The sequence below is a fragment of the Macrotis lagotis genome, chromosome 1 (assembly GCF_037893015.1).
Source record: "Macrotis lagotis isolate mMagLag1 chromosome 1, bilby.v1.9.chrom.fasta, whole genome shotgun sequence".
Taxonomy (NCBI): Eukaryota; Metazoa; Chordata; class Mammalia; order Peramelemorphia; family Peramelidae; genus Macrotis; species Macrotis lagotis.
Genome location: NC_133658.1, coordinates 592,232,464 through 592,259,077, shown reverse-complemented (window position 1 = coordinate 592,259,077; position 26,614 = coordinate 592,232,464). Strand labels below are relative to the sequence as shown.

Genomic DNA, 26,614 nt, shown 5'->3' with positions numbered 1-26,614 from the left:
AAACTTTCCCTATAAGCACACAGGTTCAAAAGGCTCAAAAGATGAACAGGTAACAAATAAAACCCATGTTGGAACCCACAGAAATTTATAATACCCACCAGTGAACAATTCTCTTTCCTGGGACATATATGGTCTCACTCACATTACTCTCCTGGGGAAGATTCCAGCAATAAACTACCAAAGATTGTTCTATTTCAAAATCTACCCTTTTCCCTTCTCCCTCTTCCTCCCTCCACACTTTTCTTCTGTCTTTCTTATATTGTTCCTCATACAACTCATGATTGTGGCAGTTTCCCCATATGTCATCAATCACTGCACTTCATTGCTATCTCATGTTGCTTCATGGTCAGTTCTCCTTAGTTGCCCAAAGATGACATTAGTTGTTATTCACTTTCATAGCTCTTTTCCCATCCTGTCTATAATCCATATATCCTGTTAATCTCTCTAGCTTCATGTAGATAGTGGTCATTTTTCTTCCAACATGACCAGTTCCTTGTTTCCAGATGCCCTGGATGGTCTGAATCACTTTTAAAAAATTCAGATCCCAGAGCAGCTAGGTGGTACAGTTGATAGAGCATTGGCCCTGGAGTCAGGAGTACCTGAGTTCAAATCAGACCTCAGACACTTAATAATCACCTAGCTGTGTGACTTTGGACCAGTCACTCTTAACCCCATTGCCTTAAATTAATTTTTAAAAAAAATAAATTTAGGTTCCATGAATTCTGAAAATTTCTATCAGTTTTCAGTCTCAGATGTAGACGTTCTCCAGGGACAAGGGAATCCATCTTCCACTGTATTTTGCAAGTAGCTCTATTTCCCTGATTTCATGTTAAGTCATGGTGATTGGTTATAGTTGGCATGAAGAGGCAGTGTGGTATGGTAAATGACATACTAGATATGGCACCAGGAAGAATAGATTTGAAATTCCATCTCAGACACTAGTTTAGTATGCCCTTGAAAAATTCCTTAAAAAACTCTATGATTTAGTTTTCTTGTGTATAAAATGAAGAGCTGGACTCAATGACCTCTAAGATCTCTTCCAGCTCATATTCCATTAACCTATAATTCTCTCTACTACAACCAAAGCAATATGCTTTCTACCTATCTCAGCCTACCATGGAGGTCTGAAGACTCTTTTACCCATTTGTGTCTAAGTTGAAGAATGGTGTTAGTCAAATTATGTTTGGCTAGTTCCCTAAACATTTAATAATATTAATAGCTGACTGTTAATTAAATGACACTTTAAACTTTGTAAAGCACTTTACAAATTAATCTCATTTTATCCTTAGAACAATTCTGAGAAATAGATGATATTATCTCCATTTTTACAGAGGAGAAAATAGGGCAGACTGAGGTTAAGTGATTTGCCTAGGGAAACATAGTTAGTGCTTGAGGTCTTGATGATTCTAAGTATAGCACCTATATACTATGCCACCTAGTTTTCTCTGGGTGGGGGGAAGGAAAGGAGAAGCTACTACCACTACTACTGTGCTCTACCACAGTTAGGACACTTTTTATTTAAATTTTTTTAATTTAAAACTTTGATTTTTGTAAATTACAAAAAAGTTTTAAATATTAGTTAATATCAATACTTAAAATTTCTACCCTGTGACTTTCACCCTTTATTTTAGTTTTTCACTTGATGATGCAGAGAATAATTCTAACACCTCTTCCATGAGAACTTAAAAATGTGGAAATTGGCAGCAGTGAGGCAGTTCAGACTTTATCCAAAGTCAGAATAGGTAGCATCTACATTTTTCTATTTTGAGAAAGTTACAAAATATTTATCAGCTCCAACACCCATTCTTCCATCATTCTAGCTTCTTTCTTTTGAGTTTTGAAGGCATTTCCATTTTCAAGAGAACTCTTTTAAAGAACAAATGCCTCTAAAAAGGATCAACTTTCAAGAATTTTTTACCTAAGATTCCAGTAATCAGCTAAGATCTTAGCAGGCAGTGCAAACAGTCAGGAAACTCATTGAATGCCAGATATGTATGGAATCTCAAATATCATTTAATTGCAGGGGGAAGCTATATGGGGCAGTGGATAGCATACCAGCTCTGGAATAAGGAGGACTTGAGTTCATATCTAACCTCAGACACTTGATTCTAGCTATGTGACCTTGAGTAAGTCACTTAAACCTATCAGCCCCCCCAAAACAAACACATTTATATGCATACATAATTATAATTTAGTCATACCTTCCTATTTTACAGATGATATCCAGTAATGTGATATGACCAACATCACCAAATTAATCAGTAGCAAAACTACAGTTTTCCCAATTTTCAGTCCAGTACTCTTTCCACTATATCACCCTTCCTCTTATAATCCTTATTTTGAAGATAAGAAGCTCAGGTTCTGAATTGCCCTGGTTTCCACAGCTGGGTCTCAGAGTCAGATCTAGAATGAGGCGTTTGATGTCAAGTCCAATTCTCTTTCCAGTGGACCAAAATTACTTGATGATTCATGCTGGTAAAGCTGAAAGATAAAATGCAAAGATCAAGCATATTAGTTGCCTCACTAAAGAATAATGCTGACTTTGCAAGAAATGCCTCAGGATGCTAGCTCTGAATGCTGTGTCAAATTCCAACAATGATGGGTACCACACAGGTCCAGGGCAACAGGTGTTGGCTGCTGTTTTCATGCAGCTCATTGACGCAACCTGCTTGGTTTTATTTGACTCCAAAAAGGCAATTAGTGGATGGAGCCTGTTAACTGCCTTTCCTGGAGGGAGGTTATTTTGAACAGTTATGCTGAAGGGGAGAGCCATCTGGAAGATGTATGAGAGAAGAGGTGGCTTAGTATTGTTCTTTTTCTGATAGTGATTGCTCTGGACTTGTTGCCCAGGCTGCCCAGGAGGTTGGTGCTATGCACAGAATAATGGAATTCTGGGGTTTGTGCCTCAAAATAATGGCTGTGAATTTTTCCATCTCTATCCCTTCCCTCCACTGACTCAGTAATCCTTTCTAAGAGTGTTTCTCACATAATATTCTCCTCTGTTAAGACATCACACAAATCCTCTTTTATTTCTATCTGTCCTCCATTGTTTAGAGGTCACCTAGGTAACAAGTTTAATGTGCAGAAATATGAGCCCACCCTTTCTCCATCTACCTCAAGGCTTGCTTGGTTTTTATATGTCTTGTGAAGGATTGTAGAGGATTGAACTAGGTGGTCTACAAATTTCTCTTCCAGCTCTCAAATTTCCAGTTTATTACAAATTACCTCACTTAACACTTAAGTGACTTGATAATGGTCACACAGATAATAATGTTCCAAAGTCAAATCTGGATTAGTCTTAACTGTAGGTCCAACACTCATTGGGTCATCTAGCTGCCTTCTTGGTTAGTTTCCTAGTAGTTGATGGTTACTAGTTACTTATCCAAGGAAGCTTATCACCTCTCTCTAGGCCTCCCCCTATAAAAAAATCATAGGATAAGGCTGTGTGTTTTCCAAGGTACCTAATAGTGTATATTGCTGCCACTGCCATCAGATTGATGCTCCTGGATTACAAGGACTGTATTTTACAATTGTATATCCCTCAAAATGCCTACCACAGGATGAACATATTAGCCTCAGGTTGAATGAATGGACTTCCACTCAGATGGTTTGTCATATATAACTAAGTCTAAGAGAACTGGAAAGGCAGGGCCTCAGCAGGTGATCTGGACTCAGAGAGAGACATTGCAAAACAGCATTTTTCCAAGTGTTAAAGACCTCACCTAGGAACTCTGCTCCATAAAAATCATGGGATCATAGGTCTGGAGCTGGAAGGAACCTCCAAGATCATCTAGCTCCCCCCAAGAAGGTTAAGTGACTTCTTCAAGGTCTCACAGGACAGAGGCAGAACCAACTTGCTTGAAAACCGGTGCTCTTTTCATTGTGTTATCCAGGCTTTCTTCTGGCATGGATACAGGTGAGTATCCTAAAGGGGCATCCTAAAGGGATGCCAATGATGTTCAAGCTCTGGCAGTTCTTTACCATTCTAGAAAATCGTTTAATATATCACTGTTAGATTGCCTATTGCCTCAGGACAAGTCTAAGCACAAAGAAATCCTTCATAAATAGTTTGACTTATAACTAATGGAATTGTTTGGTCATGACTTTCAATGAAAATTTAAGAACATTTAATATTAATAACTAGGGCACACAAAGTTTTGCCACATATATATTTTATTGTGATGCATCACTGTTTACAAATATATGAATAAATATGTATTTAAACATGTATATCTATGTATATATATACATATACATACACATGAACACTCAGATATATGTGTTTTGCTATTGTTCATCCATTCAGTTGTGTCTGATACTTTGTAATACCATGGATCATATAATTTATGTGGTTTTCTTGGAAAAGATACTGGAGTGGTTTTCCATTCCCTTTTCCAATGAACTAAGGAAAACAGAGGTTAAGTGACTCAGCAAGAGTCACACAATTAGTAAGGGTCTGAGGTTGAATTTTAACTCAGGTTTTCCTGAATCCAGACCCAATACTCTAACCACTGGGCAATCTCTTTAATCATCTATGGATATGTTTTTATACACGTAAATAATCTCATACTTACCAAAAAGTAGATGTCATCATTTTATTCTCATTTTACAAATTAGACAACTGAAGCAAAGGAATTCAGTGATTTGCCCAGTGTCTCACTAATATCTAAGGTACAATTTGAGTACCTTAGTTGAGGTACTCAAGTTTGAGTACCAACACTCTACCAACTATTGAGTTGCCTCCATGAAACAAAGAAAAATACATTTCCCTTATTCCTATGAACCTCTTTTTTATTTCTTTGGTGACAGAGGCAGGGTAGCATAAAAGAGGCAGAAGGTTACTTCTTAAAGCATTCATTTAACTTTTATTGCAATAAATGTGAGATTTATTCCAATGATGAAAGAAGATGACATTCTCTAAGAAGAGACATAATGGAATCTTTCCTAGAAATGAAACAAGAAGACTCAGATAAGATGCTCTAAAGTAGATTAAAAACTCATTAGAATGCAAACTCCTTGGGAATAAGGATTATTTTATTCTTCATACTTGTATCTTTTGTGTAGTACAGAGCCTAGCATTTAATAATTCTTTTTGCTTGATCAATAGATTCAGTTTGGAGAAACAAATAAAGGAGTTGGTTTCACTCATCCCAAAGAAAAATAGAAACATAGTTTCAAGGACTATTTGATCATCTTATAGTATCCAAGATAAGGATAAACCAAAAAAAGCATTCTGAAGATGACTGAAACTTATATACCAACAAATTCTACAGTGAATTTGGAAAGATTGTATAAATCATCAATAATATTAATAATATTAAATGTAGACATTGATAATCTGGTAGTTTTAGCATAAAGATGGACATAGAAGAGGAAAATGAAACATAAAGTTGATAAATAGAAAGAGGTAAAAGAAATCGATTGAGGTTACAAATAAGTATTACACCTATTAATCAAGACTACTTTATTAAAAAATAATGCTGAATATTACTAAGTTGTGGTGAGTGAAAGATGAAACCACTTGCTTTCCTAATACCCTCAATTTCCTCAAAACACAAGTACTGAACAACATCAGAAAAAAGAAATTAATTTGGGCTATATCTCAACAGACTACATATGTCTGGATAAGGAGTCATTTTGGCATTAGAAGTCATATTTTCAGACTTTCAATGAGTTAGAGCAAAAGTAAAAATCAAAGTAAAATTAAAAGAAAAGGGGCAGCTAGGTGGCACAGTGGATAAAGCACTGGCCCTGGAGTCAGGAGTACCTGGGTTCAAATCCGGTCTCAGACAATAATTACCTAGCTGTGTGGCCTTGGGCAAGCCACTTAAGCCCATTTGCCTTGCAAAATCCTAAAAAAAAAAAAAACCAACAACAAAAACCAAAAAAAATTAAAAGAAAAGAAACAAATAAAAAAAATCTGGTGTACATTTATAGCATCTCAAATACAACCTATTCAAAGAAGCTGTTAAGAAGAAATCTCTTATATGTAACAGTAGAAATAGTTTTATTAAAGGTACTTTTGATTATCAATAGTAGGAAAGGTATACAGCAGGAAGACATATGCTTGCCAAAGGCATTCATCACCTTCATGGAAAATACTCTGGACAGAGCTCAAATAGGAAATAGATTTCATATATAATAGTCAGATACTACAGATTAGTTTCACAGATGTCGTGTTGAATACAACAATCAGAGAATGCTACAGGGATACGTTAATCAGATACATGACCACTTAAAAACAATTTAACAATTCATACAAGTAAAATCAAATGTATGAAAAATGCCTATCGTCCAGAATATGACACACATTTTTAACAAGTTCAGGGTTACTAGACTAAATGAGGAAAAGGTTATAGATTGTAGTTTTCCTGAATTTTAGCAAAGCACTTGATAAAATATTCTATGCTATTCTTAAAGTCTGAGAGATGTGGGGCAGACATGCAGATTCTGAAATGGTCAAAAGGTTAGCCCCAGAGAGTCATCATTAATGATTTATGCTCATGGAAGGAGATATCTCCAATGGAGAACTCCAGAGAGTCCTGAGCTGTTTGTCACTTCTCAGCTAACTAGCTAAAGGCATAGAAGTCATGCTCATCAAACATGTAGATGACACAAAGCTAGGAAAGAAAGCTAGCACATGGACCTTGATATCAACACTGAAAAGGATTAAGGTAGTACTTTTTTTTTCTGTTGAAGAAGGGGTCAAATGCAATCAGAAGAAATTTTATAAAAATAAAGTCTTAAAATTCTGTTCAAAAAAATCATCTCCACAAGTATAAAATTGAGGAGGTATTTTTAAGCAACTTCTTATATGGAAAAAATCTACAGATTTTATGGGAATATAAATTCAATATGAATCTACATATGATAGCCAAGAAAGTTAATATTATTTTAATCTATATTAAGTAAGAAATATCTTCCAAGAAAGAAGAAATGCTCACCCTACTATCCTATGCTCTTATAAAAATCACATTATATTTGCTTCTGGATGCAACATTTTAGGAAAGACTTTGATAAACTGGATAATATATGGAATGAGATCATCTGAATGATGAAGGACCTCAAATTTATGCTATATGAAGATACTGAAGTGACTTTGGATGTTTAGGATGGAGAAGAGAAGAATTGGATGAGACATAGGAGCTGTGCTAAAGTATTTGTAAGATAGCCAAATAATAGACTTGCTCGGCTTGGCCCCCAGAGGGCAGAATAAAGATCAATAAGTAAAAGATTTAAAAGGGCAAATTTTCCTATAAGGAAAAATTTCCTAAAAATTAGAACAGTCTCAAAGTGGAATTGGGCTACTTGGGGAAGGAGTGAGGTCTCCCTCACTGGAAGGCTTCTAGAAGAGAATACATGACCTTGATGACTGTGAGATATCTTTTTCAGGGACAGGTTGAACTGCATGACCTTTGGAATACATTCCTCCTTTAACATTTTGTGATTTTGCTCTAGTCATGGAGGGATTACCCACAATACCAAGATCACAGGTCTATCAAAGTAGCAAATGAAAGAGTGAACAAAGTGATCGCTCAGTCTCTTGGAGGGACCTGAGGCACAATAAAAGAGCTCGTTCTGGCTGCTAAGTCCACGTTAAATATTTATGCCCATGAAACTGTAGCAATTTCTCCTGCTGAGAGAGAAGCTATAAGGAATGAGCTGTGGAACACATTCAATATGGAAGAAGAAAGGAAGCAGCTGCAGACCCCTCCTGAAGGAGCTACAGGAGATGGATTAATTCTCCCTCAGACAATTTGGGAGGAGAAGGGAGTAGGGAAGGCACCTTCTATGTTCATTGAGCATGCCAAATTCTTGATTTCTAAGATTAGAAAGCAGGACCAAAGAGTTTTTTACTTCTGCTCTAGTGATCTCCCTGCTCCATTAACTAATCAGCCAGGAAAGGAGGCTCTAGAAATCCCTGCATGAATCTCTCTTCTGAAAGATGAAGTCTGAGGGCAGGCTTGCTTAGATAGGGGGGTGCAAATGTTGGTGCTAGAAAAATGCCCCCCTTCCCCCCCCCCACAAAGATCCACAAGGAGTTGGGAAATGGACAGTTAGAAAAAGGAGTCATAAGGAAATGAATAAGTGCAAAATAGGACAGCCCTCTTCATAGTGATGGGCACTTAAGGGAGATGTAGGGGTTACCCAGGTTCTATTTATGGGATTGTTTGTGTGTGCATATATGCAAATATATTTATAAGCACATAGAATCATTGCAAAAATTAAGTGAAAACAAGTTAAAAATACTTTGAAAGTTCTAAATACATAAGGGATGACAATAATAATGATATTAATAATATTTAAATGATTTTAGTCAGGAGACCTGTTTTCCTATTCTAGGGCTGAACATAAAAGATGTGTGACTATGAGTAGCTGTTGACCCCCCTGGGTCTCAGTTTCCTCATCTGTAAAAAGAAGCAAATGCTTGCAGTATGCATATCAGTGAGTGAACATCCAAAAGTGCTATTATAAATGTGATCTGGTCATGGTCATAATTATAGCTGCAAAAAAGTACAAAGAGCAATAGCAGCAGAAGCCATATAGGGGTGTGTGAAAATATAAAGAATAGGACATCTGGCCACCCAGGCTGGGCCTTATGAATGGGTGGTCATAGAAATCTATTTGAAGTAATTCAAGAGTTTTGGGGAAACACCAAAAATATCTCCCTTTCTGGTCTGCCACCAGTCTAAAATTAGATAAACAGCTAGGTGGTTAGAAAGACTTAGATTTGGGGTCAGGAAGATCTGACTTCAAATTTTTACTTAGCAAAACCTGAGTTACGGGGTGGCTAGGTGGCACAATGGATAGAGCACTGGCCTTGTAGTCCGGAGTACCTGAGTTCAAATCCAGCCTCAGACATTTAATCATTACCTAGCTGTGTGGCCTTGGGCAAACCACTTAACCCCATTGCCCTGCAAAAAACTAAAAAAAAAAAAAAACCTGTTATAGAATCACTTAACCTTTGTCTTCCTCGGTTTCCTCATCTGTAAAATGGGGATAATATCACTTCCCTATCAGGGTAGTTGTTAGGATAAAATGAAATAGAGTTTTGTAAATTTGAATCATTGCAGAAATACTAGTTATTATTGTTGTTATTATTATAAAATACTCCAAATTTTTCTAAGATCGGGCTTTATGGGGTAACTCATCAGATGCCTACTCTTGATGAGTAGTCCATGCTGTGCAGCCAAAAGGAGTGATGCCCCTCCATAGTTGAGAAGGAGAGGAAAGAAAGGAACAAAAGCGCTTATGAACAGCTCTAGCAAGAGTGTTGAGACAGAGCTTCACTGGGGGTATTTGTTTCAGTGAATGAACAATAATAATAATAATAATAATAATAATAATAATAATAATAATAATAATGGCAGTTGTAACTAAACTGCATTAAGGTTTACAAATCCCTTTACATTTACTATTCCATTTGATCCTCCCAACAGTTCCTGTAAAGTACTATTATGATACTTATTTTACAGATAAAGAAATTGAACTCGAGAGGTCACACTTCAGAAAGTATCTGAAGCAGGATGATGATGAACTTAGGTCTTCTTGACTCCAAGTCTCATACTCTACCACCTAGCTGACTTTAGATAGTTAGAAACTGAATTAAGAGGATGCTTGTGCTAATATGTCCTGAAAAACAACATTCCTAGAAAGAATGAATTGGATCCTTGGAGAATTCAGTAGTAGAGCACTTGAGGAGTGACTGATGTGTGATGGCTTTAGCAAGTGTATGGAGCAGAGTGGAGAAGAACTAGCTAAAGTTCTAGTAGTGTATTTGTAAGGGAGATTGCATTATGAGTTAAGATGGCAGCCAACTTCTTCAAGACCATGTCATCCATGTTAGATAAGAGAAGAGAGCAGTGGTGAAAAGTGGAAGGCTAGATTCCATCTAATCGAATATGTCTTAAGGGTGAATTTTGAGCTTCTTCTAAATCATTGAAAGGATTGCTTGGACAGATCAGGGAGCACCCAGAATGACTTAAAGTAACTGGGAATATTTGATAATACCCTTAAATATTACTTTTCTATATTCTCTCAACAACTTCTAAAGTTAGTTCTGAAAAGGCAGAATTTTGCACAGTTTTCAAAAATCTCTTAAATCCAAGTCTACATATTCATTCACAAAGAAGTGACTAAATGTTCAAGTGAATAGAGAATTAGAGCAGGAGCCAAGAACACCTGAGTTTATAATCTGACCTCAAACACTTCCTAACTTTGTAACCCTGTTCAAGTCATTTAATTTTTTCTTACTTTCTTCATCTGTAAAATGGAAAAAAAAATACCACCCATACTTGGGGCTCAAGTGAGGATAATTGAGAAAAGATTTATGATGTGCATTTGTAAGCCTTAAAGAATTCTAGAAATGCTAAGTTGTAGTGTTGTTGCTGCTGATGCTGATGCTTTTTTTGCTATTAGATTGTAAACTCCTTGAAGGCAGGTACTATATTTTTCTTATTTGTATCCCAAGTACTTAGTATAGTTTCTGGAACACAGTAGTGTCAAAGTTAATCATTTTTACAGTTATGCTATCAATATCTAAATTCTCAATCTGTAACTAAAGATTGTTAGTTTAGAATTTCTCCTTTTGTTAATTGTTCTAATAACCACAGGAAGATAGGTGATTAGAATTTGTGAAACCTGGCTTATTATCTTTGTGAAAACCACATAGGTTTCTAGTATTTGTTAAAAATTAAATCAAGGGGGCAGCTAGGTGACACAGTCTATAGAGCACTGGCCCTTGGAGTCAGGAGAACCTGAGTTCAAATTTGACCTCAGATACTTAATAATTACCTAATTGTATGACCTCAGACAAGCCACTTAACTCCATTGCCTTGCAAACAATAAAATACCAAAAATATCTAACTTATTCAGGGGGCAGCTAGGTGGTTCACTGGATAGAGTCAGGATGACCTGAGTTCAAATTTGACCTCAAACACTTAATAATTACCTAGCTGTGTGATCTTGGGCAAGTCACTTAACCCCATTGCCCTGCAAAAAAAAAAAATTAAATCAAGTACAAGATAGATAGCCATCTTCTCTTTGCAATGTAAAGATGACATATTTGTGACCAAAGGTATAACCTGATTTCCTATCCATTAGAAGTTTTAATGATCTCCTTGTAATTTTTTATGTATAAATACTCCCACTCTCTCTCTGTTCAGTATGGTTATTACCATAATGGCCTCTGCCTCTGAGTTTACAGTAAATCTAAGAGAATAAAACTTCATGTCTAACCTATATTTTTTGTCATTCTATTTTAATCCTAAATTTTAAGGTTTACAGTAAGTACTTAATAAAGCATATTAATTATTATTATTAAATTAATCATTCTTGGGGCAGCTAGGTGGCACAGTGGATAAAGCACCAGCCCCGGAGTCAGGAGTACCTGGGTTCAAATCTGGTCTCAGACACTTAATAATTACCTAGCTGTGTGGCCTTGGGCAAGCCACTTAACCCTATTTGCCTTGCAAAAACCTAAAAAAAAAATTAATCATTCTTTTTTCATATGGTTCATCAAGTATTTATCAAATACTTGACAAAAGCCCAGACCTGCACTTTATTTTCAGTTCAGGATTTTATATATGCCCCAATTCTCAAACAGTTGTTAGTCAATTTGGACAGACACATGAACCAACAAACTAAAAGGAAAATGCATATCTTTTAAACTGTGTTTTAATTCAATTAATTAGATTATTAGTTCAATTCAATACAATTAATTAGATTATTAATTCAAAGTTTGGAAAAAGAAAAGATGAACTTGTGTGCAACCCAGAGTAATGATAATAACATATTGCATAGCATTTTACAAATTTTCAAATGTGCTTTGAGTTACAAATGAGATAATATTTGCAAAATGTTTCATACAGTGGGTATTTAATATAGTGGGTGTTATAAAAAATTCCCTTCATAAATGGATTACCCAAATGCACTCCTGGTATCCATGAAATACTTAAGCACTAGGAGAAAGATAAAGTTAAAAGTCTCACAAGATAATAAGGCAAGGATGAAATTGCAATTTACAACTGTGGAAGACCCTAACCAATGAGACCTCACCTCTGCCACAGCATCAAAGTAATGGAAAAAAGATGTAAGACTAAAAGAGAGGGGCAGCTAGGTGGCATAGTGGATAGTCAAAAGGACCTGAATTCAAATCAATTACCTAGCTATGAGACTTTGGGCAAGTCACTTACCTCCATTGCCTTGCCAAAAAAAAAAAAAAAATTAAGGAGACTCCTATAGGAAAAGATAAAAATGAAGACCCAAAAATTCTTTAAAAGAATGAAATCTTCTAATAGACTAAGTCTATTCCCTAGGCCAAATTTGAATAGATTTTTCTGTTTTTCTCATTGTTTTGTTGATTGTAGGATTGCTGCCAATAGGCACTAACAGCAGTCAACCCCAGAGAGCATAGTCAAGGCGAGCCAACAATGACATTATCATAAGTTTTATGGAAAAACCCAGTGACCATAAGGATTTCTGAAAGTAACAAATGACAAGATGTTTGACATGAAAAGGAAGTCCAAGACCAATTTACGTTCAAATTTCAATTGCTAATAGTATAAGAGGCATTGGTATAGTAATATGGAAGGAGCTGTTATTGATTAGACGTGGAAACCCCTCTATTGATAGAGATCCTAACAAAGGTTAGGTGACTTGTCCATTGTCACACATCTAATTAAATCAGAGAAACAGGACTTGAACCCAGGTTTTTCTGCCCCAGATCCATCACTTTAGTCATTACACAATTCTTTGTTTCTGGGGGGGGGAGGGGGTATTCCCCAATAACACATATAATTTCCGCTAGTTCCAGGTAGTTTATCACTAAAAATAGCATTTGTTTATTTGAGTCTGTGAGCAAATATCAAAAAATCTGAAAACTGAAATGGAAAATGGAAAACCTGTCCCTATCGAAATCTCATTTGAGCCCTCTGAGCCAAGGAAAAGTTAATATTACTGAGCAGGCTGCATATACAAACATACTATATTTAAAACTGACCAAGGCTGCCCCTCATGTCTGCCACAGTATATTTAGATAGTCACAGTGCTGGATCTTGGTCTATTTAGAGTAGCTGATACTGCTTCCCCAGGGATCATAAGCCACCTGCTTTCTTATAACAGCAGTCTTCAAATTCATCGATGGCCATGAATTCAGATGGGAAACTTAGTCTTTGTTTGACACTGTTATTTATAAGTGTGTGTCTTTTGCCCTTTATGACCGGGGCTAGTTTCATGTGGAGAAAAGAGATGCAATGTAAACATTTGGACATTCTGCTTTACAGCTGCTCTTTGAGGTACATGGATAGGTATCCCTGTACTATCTATCTATCTATCTATCTATCTATCTATGTATATGTGTGTATGTATGTATATATGTATATATATATATATATATATATATATATATATCAGTCTTAACACATTTCAGATTTGAAACTTTGTGAGGAAAGTACTTTATAAACCTTTTGCATAAAAGAATTACTAATACTGCAATAGTCCCTACCTTGTCTCTGCCTGAATACCCAGTTTAATACATGTCACCCTTTCCTCAGAGTTCTCCTGTGACCTTAATAAGGGTGGGGTGGGAGGAGATGGGGGCTATATTTTATCTCTCTCCCATTACCTACAGTACACACTGATTGAGTTCACTCAATTCTAGACATCCTCTGAACCCCATTTCCACTTAATCACTAAGCAGTCAGATTAACTTTCACAAAGGAATATTTACTTCAAAGCTATAATAAGAATAGGAATATACTAATTGAGTACAAAACCCTCTTACACCACCTCAGGTTTTAGAAAAGAGGGGAAAGGATTAGGTTGACAATTTAATTCATTTTCTATATAGCTTATAGTCCTACCAAATTCCAAGACCAAAGATCCCCTTAGGTCTGAGTCCCAAGCACCATGGTTTCTCAAGGTTTCCTTGTGGAACTGGCCATTAAGATTGAGCCTAAAGTTCTGGGAGTGGGGACTCTACTTCTATACTTTGAACTGAAAAGGACAAATAAAAAATCTTCAGTTCATTTCTAAGGACCACAGTGCTTAAAAGGTGAAGGGCAGAAAGTAGCCCTTTCTCTTCAGAATGGTGCATGGGAAACAAACTGTGGGTAAACTGGATCTTCATCACCACCACCACCACCCTATGATGCCAGAAGGAGAGTGAAACTATCCTGTCTGGGGGTTTTAAAGGTGCAACCTATTCTGGTTATATGTCTATTACTCCCACCCACAAGGTAGGAGAATAGAAATGTCTTCTCCCGGAAGCAAGGCCCTCCAACTTAAATGATCTGGGCATAGACAAAACCTGATAACATTGCCATCATCACTATTATGACTGCATGGAAGGTACCTCATCATCTTTGTCTCTATGAATCCTTACCTCAAATCAAGTGCCATTTGCTATAGACTGCCTGCTAACCCTTTCTCCCTCCTCAAATTCTGTACACTTATTTGCGAAAATGCTAAATCTCCCCCAATACAATTTATTTTCTACAAGGACAGGAAATAAATTTTTGAATCTCTAGGACCCCTAGTGCTGTACCTTATACTTTTATGGGGTAATGGAGTGAGTACAGAGGTACAGATTTGCGATCTCATCTACACATGCAAACAGATGCAGATTGTCTATTTATAACTTCTAATCTTGGAGAGCTGTCTAGGGGTGCAGAGAGGGTTTATGACTCATCAATGGTCACTCAGCTACTATATCTTAGAGGCTAAATTTGATTTTCCTTACTCTTAAGTTCTCTATCTACAATGAAATGTAGGCTTGCAGGCACTTTAATAAGTTTTTGCTGATTTGAATTGGGACTCTTTAGTTATGCTGATTTTCTCCAGGTCTCTAAAGACAAAGCTTCTTATTCCAAGCTTTATAAAATACCAAATGTATCCCAATCTTTGTGTTAGAGAAAGATGGAATCTATTTGTAATTTTCTTTTTTATCCCCATTGCTTAGTGAATGGGAACATAGTAAGTTCTTAATGAGTGATTATCAATTGATTTATTGATTGATGGTAATGAACAGAACTACATTGGTGAGAATGAATCTGACAGTGGTAGGAAAACAGTGAAAAGACCAACTTGATTGGAATGGAGATAATGTTGCAAAGGCATCAGACCTTTTCCCACTTATTCCAAATATGGCTTAGAATAATCCAGTTTGAAAAGTTTCTAAACCAAAGTAGCAACTATTTCTTGGACAGTGTAATTTGAGAAATCCTAAATAATGAATTTTGTGGGACGTTAATTATACTGTTGGAAGAGTTGTGAACTGATTCAATCAGTCTGGAAAGCAATTTGAAACTATTCCCCAAAAGTTATAAAATTGTGCATTCATCTAGCACTGCCTGATCTATAGGCCAAAGAGATATTTTTAAAAGGGGGGAAGAGATAGGACCTATTTGAACAAAAATATTTATAGCAGTTCTTTTTGTGGTAGCTAAGAATTGAAAATTGAGGAGATGCTCATCAATTGGGGAATGGCTAGATAAGTTGTCATATATAATTGTAATGGAACATTATTGTGCTATAAGAAATGACAAGCAGGATGATTTCAGAAAAACAAGGAAAGATATAAATGAACTAACTGATATAAAGTGGAGTGAAAAGAACCAGGGAAAACACTGTACATGGGAATTACAGCATTGTACTATGAATAACTGTGAATGACTTGGATATTCTCAGCAATGCAATAAATGATCCATTGCAATCCCAAAGGACTTGATGAAAAAATGCTATCCACCTCCAGAGAAAGAAGTGATATTGTCTGAAAACAGACTGAAGCAAACTATTTTTCACTTTCTCTCTCTCTTCTTCCTTCTTCCTTCTTTTCACTTTTTTCTTTCTTTCCTTCCTTTCTTTCTTCCTCCCTTCCTTTCTTGTGTTCAAGTATTTCTGCACAAAATGACTAATATAAAATATTTACATGATTGCACATGTATAACCTTTATCAAACTGCTTACCAGACTCAGGGAGAAGAGGTTGGGGGAGGGGTGGAGTTCAAATCTTTAAAAATGAATATTAAAACTTCTTTATATGTGTAATTGGGAGGGGAATAGTATTTAAAATATCAAAAAAATGAAGTTGAAAAGTCAGGAAAGAGTTAAAAAAATTGGAAGAATGTATATTTTGTTCTCCCTTCACCAACTTTGTCCTACACATACTGTCAGGGCAACTCACCTTTAACCCCAGTTCTGATTATTTCAGCTGCCAGCTCAAAATCCTTTTGAGGTTCCCTGCTGCCAGTGCCTTAAAGTACAAACTCAACAGCACAATATTTAAAAACTACTCCATGACTGCTTTGCCTCTCCTGATCAATCTCATCTTCTCCTAATTCCATGCCTTTTTTCTCCACTACAATCAAAATGTTCTACTATTTCCTACCGCTACTATATATATATTCTCACTTAGTTCAAGTTACCAATTAATCAATCAATAATCAGTCATAAAGAATTGACTATGTTCCCACTAAGTATTCGGATACAAAGGGAAAAAAACTTGCCTACTGGGAGAAATGATTCCTTCTTCAAGATCCAGTTGAAGTCCCATCTTTTTTTTTAACAACTGATCTCTCACTTTGATGAGGTAATTTTCCACTTTTTAATTGCTCAAACAAATTTTTCAAGCTTATACTTCAAGAAACAATTAGGAAGGTACCCTGTATGATGTGGTGAATTTATGGAAGTACATGACTGAGAGTCCCACAGGATGGGTTGCTTTGCCAAACAATGTGTTCCCCATTGTCAAGGGCCTTCAAGAATAAACTTGAATAATCACTCTCTGGGATTGTGGTAAGGGAATTCTTGTTTATAGGTTGGATGTCTGTGGCCCCTTTGGACTTTAAGATTTTATGATTCAGAACAGTCTCCCATAACTCCAAGCACTTCTGAATTCTGAATGGTTGGCTCCTTCTGCTGACTTTTCCTTGCAATTCTAAATTGTTGGTTTTTTGTTTTTCTGTTTTTTTACTACAGAGTATTCCTCTCCTCTTTAAAATGTAAGATTCTCAAAAAAAAGAAAGAACTGAATTCTGTGTACAGTATCTTATAAGGACATACCACTTTCAAGCAAATAGAAATAATGCAGCAGCCAATCCTCAACAAAATTGTGAAGTCATCAGGCTGTCTCCCATTTCTGCTCCCTTTAGCAGTCCCCTCTCTGACTAATGACTTAACCTCCTTTTCTGCTTAAGTGACTAGTGTTCTGTTCTTTCTATTCTTCTTATCAAGGCTTAGCTCTTCAACAAGGACATGAACCTACTTAACATTTAGATTATACATGACTTAGTAAGGTATACACAAAACAAGGCAGTATGGAGCAATTGAAAGAGCTCTGGATTTAAAGTCATAAAACCTGGGAGCAAAAACTGCCTCTCACTTCCAATCCAATTTGATCTATTTTACATGTATTAAGCCTATATATATATATATATATATATATATATATATATATATATATATATTATAAAATTAATGTAATATAAAAATATAGATGATAGATGTATAGATGTATGTATATATGTTTGTGTGTGTGTGTGTGTGTGTGTACACATATATAGTTTTAAAAAAAGATAGTCCCTGCCTTTAAGGAGTTTACAGTCTGAAGGGGAAGATGACATATAAAAAGAAGTAGGGGAAGGGGAAGGAGGGAGAGACAGGTGAGGCAGGGTTATCTCATTCCATGGAGTTGAAACTCAAGGTCAGCAGATGCAAAGGGGAATGAGCTTAGAGACTAGTTTCTGCCCTCTCTAAAGAAGGCATTGAGAGGAGTTTGGCACCCTGTCTTCCAACCAAGGCTTGAGTTAGCAACACAATGGTAAGTTTAGAAGTGATGATTTTATCCTGGGAGAGGCATTGTGTTGTGTGTCGCTGAAATCATGATCAACAACAGGTTAAAAGTGGAGTCAGTTGCTATCTGTGTCATGATGTTTGACAAGTCAATACACACACACACACACACACACACACACACATATATGTATATGATATAATATAAAATTAGGAAGTTATAGTAGAAGATTCTTCCCATTCTAAATTCTAATCTGAACTGTCTCCTCCTTGGGATTTAATTTGTAAAGAGGATAAAAATATTGAACTAAAGAAATGGAGATCTTCCAGTGGAATTTATGGCATCCTCACAGATGGGGAAAGTATTCTGGGGGGAACAAACCCTGAAATCAGATCGCAGAAGTAATCAACCCATCCTTTGATCCTATGACTAGAATGGAAGACAGCCATCTCTTAGCTAAATGTATTTTCATTTGTGACCACATTTTACTTTCTATCACTTAGCAAAATTAGAAATAGAATTATGGTTGGATTAGATTTTAAATGATTAATGAATCAGAGGCAAGAAGGACAAGTAGGGCAAATAGTGATTTCAGATTTTAGACTTGGAAGGGACCTTCAATCATTTCATTTTACAGATGAGCAAACCAATGTTCAGTATGACACCCTACAGTCAGTTACATTTTAGATTAATGTCAGAGAATGTAACCTCTACCTACTTTGGGGCTATTTCTTCTATGTTGAATGAAACTTAGTAAAAATAAAGAACTGACTCTTCTCAGCCTCAGAATGTATATGTGACTGTGTTATGCTGGATGGACAATGAATAAATAACCTTTTTTTCACATTGAATATTTTTAGATGTCTTTTCCACACTTTGGTGACTCAAAAACAGTTTATTTTAAATCTCTGACTTGCTATAATTTCAGTTCACACTTTCAATTGTGCTCTTTTTCCAATTGTAAAGGGGTTAGGTTTTCAGGGGAGACTCCATTTCCTCGGTTAAATAGCATGTGTAGTGGAATGGGGCCTATTGGAACTCTGAATTTCATTATTAGTGACAGGAGGGGAGAAGATCAGCTTGGAGGCCTTAGTTGTGGTTTATGGCCTTCCATCATTAGTATCCCATTGAAGTAAGAAAATGAGTAAGTTGTGCTCCCGATGACAAGTCTGTTCTCAACTTAGGAGTTTAGAAATTCTCATAGTTTCATATTGAAAAATAGATCTATGGAATCCATTGTGAATTTTAATGTTTGTAATCAACAAGAATTTTTTTTGTTTCATAAATTGTTTGTATTTTGTCCTTTCTTACAATTTATAGTGTTCATCTTTTGATGAGATTGCATGGGTCAGTCTATGAAAAATTCTGAATAATCTATTCCCAATTGTCTAATATCCCAGAGGCTTTAAAGGGAAGAGTATCATTTCTATCATCTTCCTCCTACCTATCTCTAATCTTTCCTAGCAACACAGTTCAAACCTAAGAGCAGTCATGAGGTATTCAGGGAAGGCTTTGTAGAAGTCAGGAAAATTAAAGTATTGGGTTCTGAGAGGAGTAATATAGTTGGACTTGCATAGCAGAGATGATCTCCATATTCTCTTCCATTCCCAGATTTTAGAGCAGAAAGAATTTAGACTGAATTAGTAATACAATCAGTGCTGGTATATGACTAATAATGACTATAAAAGTGATCAGTATATATGGACATGTACTATGGAGAATACAGGAAAATATATGGACCATATAGCTAGGAAAGACTTTCATTGGTTCACTTGTGGTGGTTTGATGTTCTTTTGCATTTTCCCTCTATGTTAGTTCTGTGTTCAGTAGAATGTTGGTAAACATTTAAAAACTATTGTCCCACCAACAAAAAGTATATATGAAATACATTTAAGCTTAATTTGCATTACTAATATTTTTCCCATCACTTTCTTAAATCTGAACAATCAACAAAAGCATAAATAAACCCTGATTTATAATTTGTTCATTTCTGAAATAAAAATTTAACAATTAGCTCTATCCTTAAGCTGATGAGAACTGATTCTACTATACCCCTCCCATGTGACCCTGTGGAAACACCAGCTGCCTTCTGTCCTTTGTGAGTGGATCTATGGCTAGGTCATTTCCTATTCCAAAGTCTGTACACAAGAGGACATGAGACAGGGGATCCGGGTGATGACAGTGCTTCTTATCACTTTGGCTTAATGTTGATCCTCTGTGTCTGAACCTGACCCTCCATTCCTAGAGGAACCTATTCTATCTCTTCTACAAGTTCCAACCAGTATCCAGACTGTATCACATGCAGCTCTAATCCCTACTATATACATCTAGGGATATGTCTCCTACTCTAACTGCTTCTTTCCTGAAGCTATGAGATTCCCTCATTTTATTATAGCCAGGAGTGAAAAAACTGCTCCCATTACCAAGCTATAAGAGATTGATTGGTTTATAACAACAAAGATAACCGATTCATGAATATATATAATAATAATAATACTGTTATATAACTGCTACCATTTTATTACTTCTACTTTTCATATGAAGGAACTGAGGCTTGCCTAGCTGGAGAGTGACTCCTACAGCTACACGTATCTAAGGCAATATTTGAAACCTGGTTCAAGTTCCCCCCCCTTTCTAGTCATCTTACATCTTATTCTACTTCATGAACTTTGATATAGAGTGTAATATCACTGGTCCTTTTGATAGTCTTCCCTCAACTTCATTTTCCAACTCCAAGCATGTCCACTAACTGTCCTATCAGTCTAGAATGTTCACCCTCAGTCTCTCTGCCCTCTGACTTTCTTGTTTTCCTTCATGTCTCAGCTAAATTCTCACCTAATTCAAGAGGTTTGATCCAGTTCTCCTTAATCTTAGTGCCTTTCCTCAGATATTAATTCCAAATTATCCTTTATAGATTCTGTGTGTGTCTGATTTCCCCTATTAGACTGTGGGTTCCTTAAGAGTAGGGTATATTTTTTGGCCTTTCTTGGTATTTCCAGAGCTTGCAAATAGTATGTACTTGACCCTCCATCATCCTTTTCAACCTGCTTGGGGAAAAACACACACACTAAAAGCTGACAGTATATAATTGTATTTCAATGAGTGGCAATGATGGTGTTAGAGGAATTTAAAAGAGGATCTACCCATCAGTAGTTAGGGGTAGTTAGGAAAGACCAAGGACCAGAAAGGATTTAAGCTAGGATTTAAGAAAGGAGGAGGACCCATATGATTATAGATTTAGAGATGAAGAGGAGCTTTGAAGTCATCAGATCCAACATTTCGATTGATAGCTATGTCCTAGTGAGGTGAGGTGACTTGCCTGGGGTCACACAATTAGTGGCAGAATTTATATTTGAACTCATGTACTCAGATTCCCAAGTGAAACAGCTGCCTCCAGTCTTGGACTGAATAGTTTCAGGGTGTTGGTGGCATCTTTATTCTCAGTAAGTATAAATTACTTGAATGAAGTGTTCCCTCTAGGGCACTAACTTTTCCCAGAATCTGCATTTTTAAACCTTTTGTTTCTAATTGTGGAATGAAAGGCTTTGTCCCCATTCAAAGCATTTCAAACAATACCAGGCAGCAGGAAGGTTCCCTTCCCCCTCCACCCCCACCACATACAGGTACACCTCACATACACACACACTCACTACCCCTGCCTAGGAGATATGCTCCTAGCCCTTTAAATCTCACTATCCTCAGGCTAGCCCTGAAAACAAGTTGATTTATTCATTTTAGGGGGCTTTGAGCAGTGCAGTGTTACACTGATCTTCTCAAGGTAGTTGCCATTTCTATTACACCCTAAGGTTTACAAAGGCTTTGCCCCCTACCTCTGAGAGGCAGATACTGGAATTTTTGTGGCTATTCCCTCCAGCAATACAGAACACAACTATCCACTCATCCAAACTCTCATAAGCTGTTCAACTTTTGTCCTTATCTGAATATTTCCACCCCATGCCCCAAGAAATTTGAATCTACCTATGACTTCCCTCCTCTCCCCCGCCCTGCCCCCCACCTCTGTCCAAAGGTTTGTTATTGCTGACTTTTCATGACCTCTTTTGGGGTTTTCCTGGCAAAGATACTGGAGTGTTTTTGTCATTTCTGTCTCCAAATCATTTTACAGATGAGGAAACTGAAGAATACAGGGTTAAATAACTTGTCCAGAGTCACACAGCTGGTAAATGTCTGAGGCCAGATTTGAATTTAGGAAAATGAGTCTTCCTGACTCCAGACCCAGAACTCTATCCACTGCTTGTCCTCAAAAGAGTGGATCTTTTGCTTAATTTTGCTGAGACCCAGGCCACCTGACCACTGCTATTTCCTGTAATCTCCTCACCATGTCCCACCCCTATCTCAGGTCCCCTTTACTGTCCCCTCCCTTTTTTTCTACAGGAAAACTTTATATGTGTTAATCACCCATAAGAATATTTTTTCAACTTTCATTGAAGTGCAAGCTTTTTCTCCATTTTGCAAATGATGAAGGTGAGACTTGGAGAAATTAAATGCCCCCACAATTTTAAGTGGATCCAAATGCAGGTTTCAGAACAATATCAGATATAGCTTCTTTTGAAGCTTTACATTTGTGAATAAAAATTTCACAGGATGGGAAGAATAGAAAGATTATATCTGCAGCATTGGAGGGACCATCAAGCTCCAGTAGAAAGAAGAATGAACCTGGATTTGAATCCTAGTTATGGTACTTATTACCTCTGTTGTCTTAGCAAGTCACTTTTCAAGGCTTCTGTTTCCTCATCTTGAGGGTGTGGTTGAGGAGTGAATGGGGAGGGAGGAGGGGTCAAGTATAAAATTAGATAAACTTTCCCTTCTGACTCTAGATCTTTGATTCTATGACTTGTCTATAAATATCAAAATATAAATATCTTAGGAACCTAAGATGAAAGGGACCCATTTCCCTGTTCCTACCTTCCTTTAGCCTCCTTCCTGATCATTTCTGTCCAAGCCAGGGAGACTAGGACTTCAACTGGCAACTTCAAGGTAATGATGGGAAATTGGTGGTGCTGCCATAAATATGAGAGTTTTTAAAATTGAAACATTAACAATCTAACCCTGGAGGTAGAAAAGTTCAGTACTTTTTATTTCAAAAGCCTGCAAAATTCACAGATTAATTATTTTTCCTGGAGAGACAATAAACTGTTTGAGGACAGGCTGAATAACAAAGAACTAGGTAAGAGTGCCTTTTTATGCAGGGAAGAGCTAGGGGAAAGTAGGTAAAAGGGGATCCCACCCTCTCTACAAGATTGAGGTCAGGTATGCATTCTGAAAGATAGAAAGCTGAATGAGCTGAGGTTGCTCTTTTCTTGAGGAATTTACATTAACAATGAAGTTACATTGAACAATAGAGAATTTACATTTCATTAGGGCCCTTGCAGCCCAGGAAACCCTCAGACAGGCACAAATAACAATTTCTTCATATAAAATACTAGACTACAGGGACTTTAGAGGTCATCTAGTTCAGTCCTTTCCTTACCCCCTCTTTTACAGATGAGAAAACTGAAAAAATTTGCCCAAGGTCATACGGATAGATAGTGAAAACACTGAGATTGAAATCCAAGTCCTCAGGGCAGAGGGCAGGAATTCCCAGAAACTAGTTCCCCCAAAACTCCAAAAGTCATAAAATTATGATTCTAGTCAAAATTTAGAGGGACAGAATCCACAGAAAAACCAAGTGATACAATTTTCCAGCCCAAGACAACTTGGAAGATCCTTGGGAAAGGTCTGTTTCACCAGGATCAGGTGTTGAAAAGAGCTGTAGCACAACCAGGCCACAGCTGGGTCAGGGAGCCACTCAGCAGCTTCCAGAGTGCTCAGCCCACAGATGATAAGGGAGTTGGGAGAGATGATAGCAACTGTCAATGTCTTTCTGCTATCCCTGGGGCAGGACTCTGCTGCTTTGCAGATTTTTAGATCCAGGGTTCAGTCTGGGCCCCGACACTACCATAGTGGAGCAGGGACCCTCCAGGGAAGAGGAGAGTGCCTGTGGTCCTCCGCAGATCAGAGCACAGGAAGGAGAATGGTCAGAGTCTCTCATAAGACCTTGAAGAAATTGGGGGGGTATTCCAAAAAAACCCAAAAGCTTTGAAAGTGTAGTAAATCAGTCATAGGCTGAGGAATGGAGCAAATAACAGAAAAAGAAAGCCTGACCATAGACTGTTACTTTGGTCCCATGGAGGATCATAACACACATTTAGAAGATGACTAAGTCAAAGCTTCTGTATTCAAAGCCTCCAAGAGAAATAGGAATTGGGTTCAGGCTTTGGAAGCTCCAAAAAGACTTTGAAAAGCAAGTAAGGGAGGTAGAGGAAAAATTGGGAAGAGAAGTAAATCATGAAAAACAAGTCAGCAGCTTGGTGAAGAAGATACCAAAAAAACACTGAAGAAAATAATATGTTAAAAACTAGTTTAGGTCAAATGGAAAAAGCAGTCCTAAAAAAAGGCAAATAAGGGAAAGAATGCCTTAGAAAGCAGAATTGGCCAGTTGGAAAAAGAAATAAAAAAGCTCTCTGAAGAAGATAATTCCTTCAAATGTAGAATGAAATAAAAGAAGCTGATGACTTTGTGAGAAATCAAGAAACTATAAAATAAACTCAAAAGAACAAAAAACTAAAAGAAAATGTGAAATATCTCATTAGAAAAACAACTGACGTGTTCGCTTCAGCAGCACATATACTAAAATTGGAACAATACAGAGAAGATTAGCATGGCCCCTGCTCAAGGATGACACGCAAATTCGTGAAGCGTTCCATATTTTTCCATGTCCCACAGGAAGTTCTCGGCTCCCAGGCATGGGTCTCTGGGCTTCCTGCCCCAAAAGAGAAGCAGCTGCCACCAGGGCAAGGTGAAGAGCTTCCCCAAGGACAACCCCACCAAGCCCATCCTCCTAACCACCTTTCTGGGTTACAAGGCCAGCATGACCTACATCTTCCTAGAGGTGGACAGGCCTGGCTCGAAGGTCAACAAGAAGGAAGTGGTGGAGGCTGTTCACCATCGTGGAGACACCCCCCCCATGGTCATTGTAGGCATCGTGGGCTATGTGCAGAATCCGTGAGGCCTCCAAAGTTTCAAAACCATCTTTGCTGAGCACATCAGTGATGAGTGTAAGAGGCGATTCTACAAGAACTGGCATAAGTCCAAGAAGAAGGCCTTCACCAAGTACTGCAAGAAGTGGCAAGATGATGATGGCAAGAAGCAATTGGAGAAAGAAGTACTGCCAGGTGATCCAAGTCATTGCCCACACCCAGATGCACCTGCTCCCTCTGAGGCAGAAGAAATCTCACCTGATGGAGATCCAGGTAAATGGTAGCAATGTGTCTGAGAAACTGGACTGGGCCCGTGAGAAACTGGAGCAGCAGGTGCCTGTGTCCACTGTGTTTGGGCAAGACGAGATGATTGATGTCATTGGAGTGATCAAGGGTAAGGGTTACAAAGGTGTTACCAGCCGCTGGCACACAAAGAAACTGCCCCCAAAAACCCACTGAGGCCTACGTAAGGTGGCATGTATTAGAGCCTGGCATCCTGCCTGTGTGGCCTTCTCTATTGCCCGGGCTGGTCAGAAGGGCTACCACTACCGCACTGAGATCAACAAGAAGATCTACAAGATTGGCTAGGGCTATCAGATCAAGGACGGCAAGCTGATCGAAAACAACGCATCCACTGACTACAATCTGTCTGACAAGAGCATCAATTCTCTGGGAGGCTTCGTCCACTATGGCAAAGTGACCAATGACTTTATCATGCTGAAAGGCTGTGTCATTGAGACCAAGATGCGGGTCCTCACCCTGCGAAAGTCTCTACTGGTACAGACCAAATGCCGTGCCCTGGAGAAGATTGACTTGAAGTTTATTGACACCACTTCCAAATTTGGCCATGGTCGCTTCCAGACTGTGGAGGAGAAGAAAGCTTTCATGGGACCACTCAAAAAGGACAGTGTTGCAAAGGAAGAAGCTGCCTAAGGTTACCAAGCCGACTTGGAGCTGGTGGATTCTCAATAAATGCAAATTATTTTCAAAAAAAAAAAAAGAAAAGAAAAACAACTGACCTAGAAAACAGATCCAAAAGAAATAATTTTAAAATTATTGGGCTACCTGAAAGTCATGACCAGAAAAAGAGCCCAGACTTCATTTTTCAAAACATTGTCTAACAAAATTGCCCTGAGATCAGAAGCAGGGGGTAAAATAGAAATTGAGGGAATCTACTGATCACCTCCTGAAAGAGATCCTCTCCCCCCCCCCACCAAAAAAAAAACTCCCAGGCATATTATAGCCAAATTCCAAAACTCCTAAGTCAAAGAGAAAATGTTACAAATTGCCAGAAAGAAACAATTCAACTACTGTGGATGTACAATCAGGATTACACAGGATTTAGTAGCGTCTACATTAAGAACTTGTAGGACTTGGAATATGATATTTCAAAGGCAAAAGAGCTTGGATTACAACCGAGAATTAACTACCCAACAAAACTGAGCATCTTCTTTCGGGGAAAAAGATGGACATTCAATGAAATAGGGGACTTTCAATTTCCTGTTGAAACAACCAGAGCTGAACAGAAAGTTTGATCTCCAAATATAGGACTTAGGTGAAGCATAGAGGGGGATGGATAAGAAGGACTAATTATAAGGAATTTAATGATGTTGAAATATGTGTATTCCTACATGGGAAGAAGATACTGATAACTTATATGAACCTTTTCAATTATAAGTGCAGTTAGAAGGAGCATATATAGGCATAGGATGGAGATGAATATAATGGTTAAATAAACAATAAAGATGGAGTTGATAGGTGATAAAGGAAAGTACTGGGAAAAGGGA

At 37.5% G+C, this 26,614-nt stretch overlaps 1 non-coding gene and 1 pseudogene across 1 annotated transcript; both read left to right on the top strand.

The window, feature by feature from the left end:
* The first annotated feature begins 24,453 nt into the window (after positions 1-24,453).
* On the top strand, positions 24,454-24,560 carry LOC141510327 (U6 spliceosomal RNA). Its single transcript, XR_012474826.1, has one exon. It is a non-coding gene; the product is annotated as a U6 spliceosomal RNA (small nuclear RNA).
* A 2-nt stretch (positions 24,561-24,562) lies between these two features.
* LOC141521697 (large ribosomal subunit protein uL3 pseudogene) lies at positions 24,563-25,820 on the top strand (annotated as a pseudogene).
* Positions 25,821-26,614: the final 794 nt, after the last annotated feature.